Genomic DNA, 10,565 nt, shown 5'->3' with positions numbered 1-10,565 from the left:
TAGTGGCCGGGTATGGCGAACTTGTTCATCAATCGTAGTTAGCTAACTTCGCCTATGTCATAACTTCGCTTAGTCTGTAACCAGTGAAGTTAACAGTTGTTTGGTCTTTATACCTACTAACTTGGCATGTTTTGTGCCGATATGGAAACTGTTTCTGGTGTTGGTGGTTCATGTGGAGATGGAGGTGGAGATGATTTCAAAAAGTTTGTTCCGGCTCATAACATGTACATGACTTTGGAACCGGATCAATGAGGACTTGATGACTACCGCTAGATGATAAACTTTTTACTTAGCTCGAGGATCTTTTATGCTATTTCTACTACATTGCCGATATCGGAACATAATATTGAAGACTTTTGGAACAAAGTTGGTTATGATTGTCGTGTTGAACCACCGGTGTTTCGAGCTACGCCGAATAATCAAGAGATTTCTTTTTCCGCTAATGATATCCACGCGACCTTAAAGTTGGGGACAATGGCTGAGGATACGGGTCATACACATTATTCCTATTTTTTTCGGAATATGGCTTTTCAACGAATGGGATATTCGGGTCCTATTGGTGATTCACATAAACGTAAGGGTTTCCTTTTTGGTTCATGGAGATTTTTAATGCATGTGTTGATAGTTTGTATGTCTAGTAGAAAGGAAGGTTCTAATGGTATGGGTTCGGCTATGCAAACCAATTGGCTATGGCTTCATTAGTATATAATAAGCTGTATTGCTTTGGTCGTATGATATTTTGTGAGATTGATAATCAGAGGAGAGCTACTGGGAGGGAAATGTTTTTGTTGAGCCAGCTAAAATCAAAGTCGTTAAGAATTGGAAAACTCCAACCACTCCTACCAAAGTTCGTTCATTTCTTGAACTTGCGGGCTACTATCGTCGCTTCAATCTTAATTTTTCCAAGATCGCTTTGCCCCTAACCTCATTAACTCACAAGGATAAACCTTATGAATGGGGGCCAAAGAAAGATGAAGCTTTTCAAACTCTTAAGCGCATGCTTTGTGATGCACCGATCCTTTCACTTCCCGATGGCAATGAAGATTTTGTTGTCTATTGCGACGCTTCCAATCAAGGCCTCAGGTTGTGTCCTTATGCAACGACATAAAGTTATCGCTTATGCTTCACAACTACTTAAGGTTAATAAATAGAATTATACAACGCACAATCTCAAACTCGGTGCCGTTGTATTCGCGTTGAAAATTTGGAGATATTATATCTATGGCACTAAGTGCTTGGTATTCACCGACCAAAAGAGCCTTCAACATATTTTCGACCAAAAAGATCTAAAAATGTGGCAACGACGCTGGATAGAACTACTTAGCGACTACGACTGTGAAATTCGTTATCACCCTGGTAAAGCGAATGTTGTAGTCGACGCCCTTAGTCGAAAGACCCATGTGAAATCAATTATGCTTCATAGTGTGACCGTTCAAACCGATCTCCAACTTCGTATCTTTGAAGCTCAACATGTCTCTGTCACAGAGGGTAATATGTATGATGAAATGTCATGTGGTGCCAAAAATCAACTTGAAACTAAGAGCGATGGTTTGTTGTATTACCTCAATCGTTTGTGGGTTCCTAATCGTGATGATCTTCGCACATTCATCATGGACGAAGCTCATAAGCCTTGATATTCCATTCATCCCGGTGCGGATAAGATGTATTTTGATCTACGGTCCACATTTTGGTGGCCCGGTATGAAGAAAGACATCGCGTTATATGTGGGAAAATTCCTTACTTGCGCTAAAGTTAAGGCCAAGTACCAACGACCATCTGGTTTGCTCGTTCAACCACACATCCCTGTTTGTAAATGGGAAAATATCTCTAAGGATTTTGTGTTCAAGCTCCCGACTACTTGAAACTGTCATGACGGTATTTGGGTTATAGTTGACCGTTTGACTAAATTTGCTCATTTCATCCCGATCAATGAAAAGTTTTCGATTGATCATCTTGCACAGATTTATGTTTAGCGTATCGTTTGTCGTCATGGTATACCTTTGCGTATCATTTCCGATCATGATAGTCGTTTTACTTCTCACTTCTGGTCATCGCTTCAAAATGCATTCGGAACTCGATTGGATCTTAGCACCACCTATCATCCTCAAACCGATGGACAATCCGAGCGCATGATTCAAACGGTCGAAGACATGCTTAGGTTATGTGTCATGGATTTCGGTGGAAACTGGGATTCTCATCTTCACTTGATTGAGTTCTCGTACAATAATAGTTTTCATTCGAGTATTGGTATGGCTCCGTTCCAAGCCCTCTATGGTCGTAAATGTTGATTGCCTATCTGTTGGAACGTAATTGGTGAAACCCAAATCAACGGTTCGGAACTTGTTCAAGAGACTACTGATCTGATTGCTCAAATCCGACAAAACCTCTTAACCGCTCGTAGTCGTCAAAAGAGTGACGCCGATAACCGACGATGACCTCTCGAGTTTAATGTTGGTGACCGTGTCCTTCTCAATGTATCCTCTTGGAAAGAAGGTATTGTTCATTTTGGCAAGAAAGGAAAACTATCTCCTCGCTTCGTTGGACCTTTCAAGATTCTTGCTCGTGTTGGTAGTGTTTCTGACGCACTCAAACTTCCTCAAGCGATTTCAAACGTCCATCCGACGTTTCATGTTTCAAATCTGAAGAAATGTCTCACTGAGGGAAACCTCCATGTACGACTCGACGAAGTGAGCATCGATGAAACAATGCACTTTGTCGAAAAACCGGTAGAAATCATGGATCGCAAAGACAAAGAAACTAAACGTAGCCGTATACCTTTGGTAAAGGTTCGTTGGGAATCCAAGCGTAGCGATGAATTCACTTGGGAACCAGAAGATCAAATGCAAAAAAAGTATCCTCATTTTTTTTACGGATTCTTCTACTTAATTTTGGGACGAAATTCTCAAAAGTAGTGAATGCTATGAAATTTGTCAATTTTTCATATTCGTATTTGTACTTGTATTTGTTAAACCGACCCGTTTAGTCGTTTCAATATGAATGTATTTGAAAGTTATTGAATTATATCAATTTCAATGATTAAAGTTTATTTACGTTCATTAGCTATAAAAGTCTATAAAATAATCAAAGTTTAAAAACTATACGAGTGTAAAACGTACACATACCAAAGATATTAAAGTATATATAGTTTTATCTAGTTATATATATTTATAAAGTTCAAGGGTTATAAAGTAAATAAAGTTTAAAATTAGTTTATATATATTTATAAAGTCTAGGGTCCAAAATGTAACATTTAAATAATAATAATAATAATAACATCCCAACCCAGCCCGTCTCCTTTCCCCACTTCGGTTTTCCGGCGAATCAAATCCGGCGACGGCAAATATTCCGGCGATATGTAAAGCACCATATTGTAGTCTGTTTGATCCAACATTTTTTTTACATTGTTTTAAATTATATTTATTAATTAAAAAAAGTCATATATACTTTAGAAATCATTATAAATCAATTTAAATCATTTTTAAATAAAATAACAATTTTTTTAGATTGTTTTCAATCATTTTCATCCAAGAATCCAACTTTTACAAACCCGAACCAATCATTACAACTCGTAAAATAACTATATAAATATGTATATATATAATCTAATATCGTTGTAACTTTAACTCTAAACTGGCAAACGTTTATAACAAATAAACATACCGGTAACGCTTAAATTCCGTAAACATTATTATATTCAATATTCATCCTATAAGTAATATTATAATATATAACTTGTTAAAAATCCGTTAGACTTAATTACTAAAATACGTTAACATGTGTAAAGGTATATATACAAACAATAATACATGAACTTTAAATCCGACATGTTATTTTCATTAATTAGTTAGTAATTCTCGTTTTCTTATTATTTTAGCTCGTGATATTCGAACTTTTGGTTTCATATAACGCGCTTTCCATTTCATTTCCAAGTTGTTCTTCCAATTTAAAAGGTGAGTTTCTCGTACCCCCTTTTTACCCGTATAAACTATTTTGGGGGTAACATATATATCCTATCAACAATTCAATTTCTTTTATTATTATTTCCAAACTACAATCCGTTACATGGACTTGTGTGTTTACTTGTTACTTGCTCAAATATTACGTGCATGAATTTCTTCGATAAGTTTGATCATACGCCCCCTTTGCACTCAGGACCGTGTTTCGAGTGGAAAAGGGACCCCGATTTGAGTACGTTTGTGCACAATGCCAACTGGAAAAGACCTTCATTTATTCTTTACACTCAGGACCTTTGATTCGAGTGTAAAGAACCCTTATTTGCTTTTCACATGTTTTCATGGAATTTTATGGTTTTTATGTAGTATTTAAACTGTGCGAATTCACCAACTATTAAGTTAGTTGACATTATTTTATATATATGTTACAGATACAATTATTAGAGGATGAAATGGATGAAGACACTAGACCTAGCATATTCTAAATAAGAATGTAACGTTTATTTTCATTGTAATTTCCTTATTTGAAACAACTTGTGTACTTGAGGCCTTTGAATGAATTAATGATAATATTGTCACTTAACTGTGTCACATGTGTTTTGAACAATTTGTACATCACACCCGGGTGTATTCCGCTTTAGCCGGGGTGTTATAGTCCATATCCTCACCGATGGTTAATGGGTCACGATTCACCACATCCGCACGGAAAATGTTTGGTAAACCGCAAATGTATTTCTTAACGCCGCGGTTCTCGAGGGTTACAAGGTGAGGTACGATACAATACGACTAAGTTCACGGAGACGGTTGGAATAGGTGGACGTATCCCCACCGATTTGCTTAGTTCCTATAATTCAGCTTCAAGCCTTTGTAGTTCATGTTGGAGGCAAAACTCTTTCCTCATAGCCTCTTTGAGATCCTCCCAAGGCAAGGCTACAATCAAATAGCTCCATGGTCGGCCTTCAAGGCATTCCACCATGTGATAGCTCGGCCCTCGAAAATGCTCGAGGCAAACTTAGTCTGTTTGACGTATGGACATTCATAGTGGATGAACACATTGTCCATCTTCTCGAATCATTGCAGCAACTTGGCGGCATTCTCCTCACCACGAAAGGAAGTAGGTTTGGTACTCAAGAAATTAGGAGAGTCATAATTGTTCAGTGCAGCCGAAGTAGCAGATCCATTAGAGTTGAGGCTCTGTATTTGAGTTATGCTTATGGGCATAGCAGCAGCAAACTCTTTGGTGATTCTAGCAGCCAAACGGCGATCGTGAGAACCAGATGAACGTTGATGACGGCAGTGGTTTCATAGTGAAGACATTCTGTGAGGGATAAAACTAAAAGATTGTAAGATAAGGGGTGCATTGCATAAATACTTATGAGGTGATGTAGTCAATACGATTAATGCGTGATAATTAGATGAGGAAATGAGGTCAGTTTAGAAGTTAAAATTTATTTGATTAAGTTAACGTTATAACCAACTAACGAAAAAAAGTTTGTGTGTTGGCCTCCCATGAGCTTTCCATGGCAATTTGAATGTCCCAACGAACTAACGAACAAAACAACTGAGTTGGACGGCCCATAAGCGTTACATGACATTTTAACTGTAGGCTAGTATTAGTATGGTTTGTACATCCACCTCTTCTACATAAGGAATTCAAATCCGTGATAGTGGGGATCAACACGTGCAAGATTTCTCATGCTACATGAGAAACCCCTGTCATTTTCAAGAAGATGGTGACGGAGTTTTGGAACAATGCTTCCATTAACTAGAGTGGTGGAGCTATGACAATTGACTCAAAGATTCAGAAATATGTTGTTATCTCAGAGGCTATTATTCGTGATGTTCTATCATTTGGTGATCAACCAGACTACCCAACTGAATACCACACTGATGTTTTTGCTGAAGTAGCTCAAATAATAGGATATGAAGGATCCTACCCTCCAGCCATCAATAAGCTATTCTATCCTTACTAAAGGTTCTTGATTCACACATTCTTCACGTGTGTCTCAGGACGAAAAGGAGGTTCAGATGAGATCAGCCACATTCAGATGTCGGTTGTGGTTGCTATGATCATGGACTGGAACTATAACTACTCCAAGTTTGTGTTCGATGAGATGATGAGCAACCTTAAGGGAAAGAAGAAAGAGATCTTTCTGATGTACCCGAGGTTTCTACAGATGATATTCAACTCACACTATCCTGACCTCGTCAAATATGTAGAAACGCTCGATTTGAAAGCTATGGGTCGCAACACATTTCGGTTGATGAAACAATCATGTAAGGGGGCGAAAGTACACAAAGGACTTCACAAACGTGTCAAGTTTGGAAGGTTTGCTGAAACTAAGGCTGCTCCTGCTAGTGCCAAGTGCCTCAATTGCTGATGAGCATGTGACACCTGCTCAGAGGCTCACTACATCTTATGAGACTATTTCTGACGAAGATGAGCCAGATAGTTCTCCATCACGACACACGGAGATTGAGCACCAAGAACAACATATTATACCTACTGCTGATCAGTTAAAAGACTTTGAGATGTTTAAAGATCAGCTCCACACGACTGCATTGAAACCTCCTCAATCAGTCACCGCGACACAAGATGAAGATATTCCAGAAGAACCAGCCACCGATCTCATTCCAAGAAAAAGATGAAAGAAAGATCTAAGACCGGGTGTGCTGATTATAGAAACTACACCAACAAGCCAACAAAAGGAACCTGAGCCTGAAACTACAGAAGCTCAAGTTGATGACAGTCCGTCTGCTACTGAACATCGAACTGAAGACCAGATTTTTGATGATATTCTCATGAGTTCGAGTTTGAAGCTAATAATCTGTCCACAAACGATCCATCGGGATCGTCTGACCCGATTGGTTAATCCAGTTCAAGAGCCACTAACAAGATTGCACACATTCTGGAGATGCAAGACAAGCATCTGAAAGATAAAGGCAAGGGAATTACTCTTGATGCCGAACCTGTTGAGGTACAGTCCTTACAACGGCGAGTCTTTGAACTTGAACACGACTCGGTGGTGAAGGATGTGCGAATTCAAGAGCTTGAAGCAAGTAACTCTGATAACGATTTAAAGATCAATGAACTTCAAGCAAACATGGGTGGCCTCACTGCTATGTACTTGGATCTCCAACAATAGCTCATTCATAAATTTGGAGATGAGTTTAAAAGTGTTGAGGACGTTGCTGCAAAGGCTCTTGCTGACAGTCAAGGTGGTAGTTCCAGTGCACGTCCTGCTTCCAACATCAGCGCTTCTGAATCACTGGAACAATACCTTGCTACCCCTCAAAAGACAACCGAACAAAGTGAAAGAATTTAAAAGAAGATTATGATTATGAAAAATTCGAACCAGAATGCGGAGTCTTCCGATCATCCTGGCAAATTCATCATTGAATTCCAAAAGGGATTTTCTGACAAGTATGGTGATCGGTTAGGTGTCGTGTCTTAAGGGTTTGATATTGATAAAGCCATGTGGTGGGTGAAAAGAAGGTCTGGGAATACTGAATATTACAGGAAGATGAAGGTTAGGTGTCACTTTTACCCGAAACCCGAAATCCAACCCGAGGAAACACGTACCCGAACCCGAACTAACCCGACCCGAAAAACCCGAACCCGGGAAAAGACTAACCCGAACCCGAACCGAAGTAATTCGGGTTGGTACTCGGGTTTGACTTATAAGTTTCGGGTCAACCTGAATAAACTTTTAGTTTTGAAATTAAATATATTTTTATGTATAATAGGCTTAGTATTAGCCACTAACGTTATCAGAATCTGGTCCTAATCGATTGTTGTCATTACAACTATTATAGATCGATTGTTTATTGTTAATTTATGTTTTTCGAATCGAACAACCAAATCACAACCGATTGAAGACGTTTACGGTTCGAGTTAATTTTACTCTTCTTTTGGATTGTTTTATCAAGTTATGTTGGTTTATTATTTGATTATATGCTTACAAGAAAAGAATAATTTGTTGTTTTAATTTAGCATTGTAGTTTTTAAATTTTTTTTGTTTTTTGTTTTGTTTTCTTGGATACCGGACACCCGATTAACCCAACCCGAAAAAACCCGAACCCGAATTACCCGAACCTGAAAATATCGTGAGATATTCGGGTTGAGTTTCGGGTCAAGATTTAAAACTTTGAAACCCGAAGAACCCGACCCAAAAAACCCGAAACCTGAAAAATTAACCCGAAGAACACCCCTAGATGAAGGACTTTGGATCATGGACGAGGGTTGATCACAGTGACCTGATTAATGCTCCTTTTCACAACCCCAACAATGACAAAAAGGCTATAGATTTCTGGAACTTCTTGAGGAATCAAGTTGATCGAATATTCCCGAATATGACCACAGCTGAGTCATTTTCAAAAAAATCCAAAGGGGTTCGATATCCAAAGACGGAGAAAACAATGGTCAATGTTTTGTGGCCAGCAACTAAGAAGGCAAGTCATATTCCTCTGTCTACCAGAATTCTAAATGGTTCTTTAGATGAGATGACGTTCTAGACGAAGATGGTGCTAGTATTAGTATGGTTTGTACTTGATATTGGGCTTATATTGTAAACCTAGATCTCTTGGATCTCGGTGGGCTTTTGGGTTGTTTTGGGCTGGTGTGTAGCACCTATATAAACAATGTATTTAGGTTTATTATAGGTTAGCCGTGTGAGAGATAGACGAGAGGGATATCAGTATATTGTGTAACTGGTTGTGCTTAAGAACTTGACGTTTAATATACGTGTGTTTTGAAGCATATTTTTTGTGTTCTTAGTGTGTTTGTTTACATGATCTTGAATCATCTCGTGTTAGTTTCCGCATAATCACGAGATTGTGTGATATCACATTGAAAAATCCATTCTAAGGACTTACAACCAACTAATTAACGAATTATCAACACAAGAGAGTTGGATGGCCCATAAGCGTTACATGGCATTTTAACTGTACTAACTAAATAATAAACTAACGAGATAAAATGAGTAGTTGGAGTATCCTGTGAATCACCACGTATGATGAACTCCAACAAAAATAATAGTCAAAACAAGTTGAGGAATGGATAGTATGAGTGCCCACGGATACCATGGATTTTTCACCCAACTGCTAAAAAAATAATATAACACAATAATCGGAAAAGACCGAATTTAGCCATGAACCACCATGAATTCGGTTTAAAAACAACCTAAGGCGTCGGTCTTATGATGATTGTGTCCCACTTTGGCCTATAAGCTCGAGTATTGTGGCCAGGTTATTCTCCAGGCAAGGAATAGCGTCTTACCTTGGGTTCTCGGAATCGGTTTGCCATGGCCCAACTCACGGTACTCTTACCCTTCCAGTTACTACAGGAACTTGTCATACTACCCCGCCTTAAGGTGAGGAGTAAAAACAACAGTAGGGTATCATTAAAGAATTTCCCAAAAAAATAAAAGGCAATCAAAATGATTTATATTATTTTACAAAATATTTCTTTGAAGTTGAGGCATAGCCTCGGATTTGTGTGTGTGCATGACTATATAATAATAAACAATAATTAAATAATTATCTAAGAAAGCTATAAACAAATAATTTGAACACATAAGGCAAACAAATAAGCATGTATGGAGCTCCTAAGCATGTTACTATGGCACCACTAATGACCTATCTTAAACCTTCGGTTCTGATACCAATCTGTCACACCCCAACCTAAGGCGGAAATGACGGGGCGTGAGCTAATTTCTCACATCTCTCAAGGTACTATCATGCAATAATTAAAATGACATATCTATTTATTTGATTTAAATATACAAACAAATCCAAGTAAACCAAGTACATAATTTAGAAATAAAGAAAACAAAATAAATAATTAAATTTAACTAGTCTTGATTTATTCTTGATAATTTCTTCTAACATAGCAATCCTAAGTCCTTCAATAATTCTTGATAACCAATTCAAACTGTAACCTGCATATGCGCATAAAATAACAATAATTTTGTCAACACGAGGTTGAGTGAGTAAAACACCAGTTATGTGAGATAAAATATAATATTTAAAGAAAAACGCAAACTGTTCTTGTGAGATAGCAATTAAGCCATAGCATTTACACAATTCAAACAAATAATAAAGAATGGGCTTAACCGTTGTCATGCGAAACGAGCATTGCTAGACAAAAGTGAGTTGTCGGTGAAACCATTGTCATGCGATTGAACTTCGGCCACTCCGACAGTCGTATGATCATATTAAAAATATGTTGGACCTCTCTGAATGCATTTAAATAATCAAATAAGCATATAGCAAGTTAGGCATTAAACTAATATACCCACAAGGATAACAATCGCTAATGTGGATAATAATAATAATAATAATAATAATAATAATAATAATAATAATAATAAATAATAATAATAATAATAATAATAATAATAATAATAATAAGAAAGTACTGTAAATACGCATATGTACCCATAAAGGTTTAAAATAAGTAAAAAAGGGGAGTGAAATACTCACTTTAACGAATAAACGAATGAATGAGTGCGTAAAGAACGGTAAAATAAATGTCATGCTCGAGATGTAGTTATAGGAATGGTTAATTTGAATCACATAGAGGTCGACTAAAAAAAGATCAAGAACAGGGAC

This window comes from Bidens hawaiensis, unplaced genomic scaffold (genome assembly GCF_021521415.1).
Source record: "Bidens hawaiensis isolate Kalapana, Puna unplaced genomic scaffold, B.hawaiensis_p1.1 tig00000599_1, whole genome shotgun sequence".
NCBI classification, from domain to species: domain Eukaryota; kingdom Viridiplantae; phylum Streptophyta; class Magnoliopsida; order Asterales; family Asteraceae; genus Bidens; species Bidens hawaiensis.
This window is presented reverse-complemented; position numbering follows the sequence as displayed.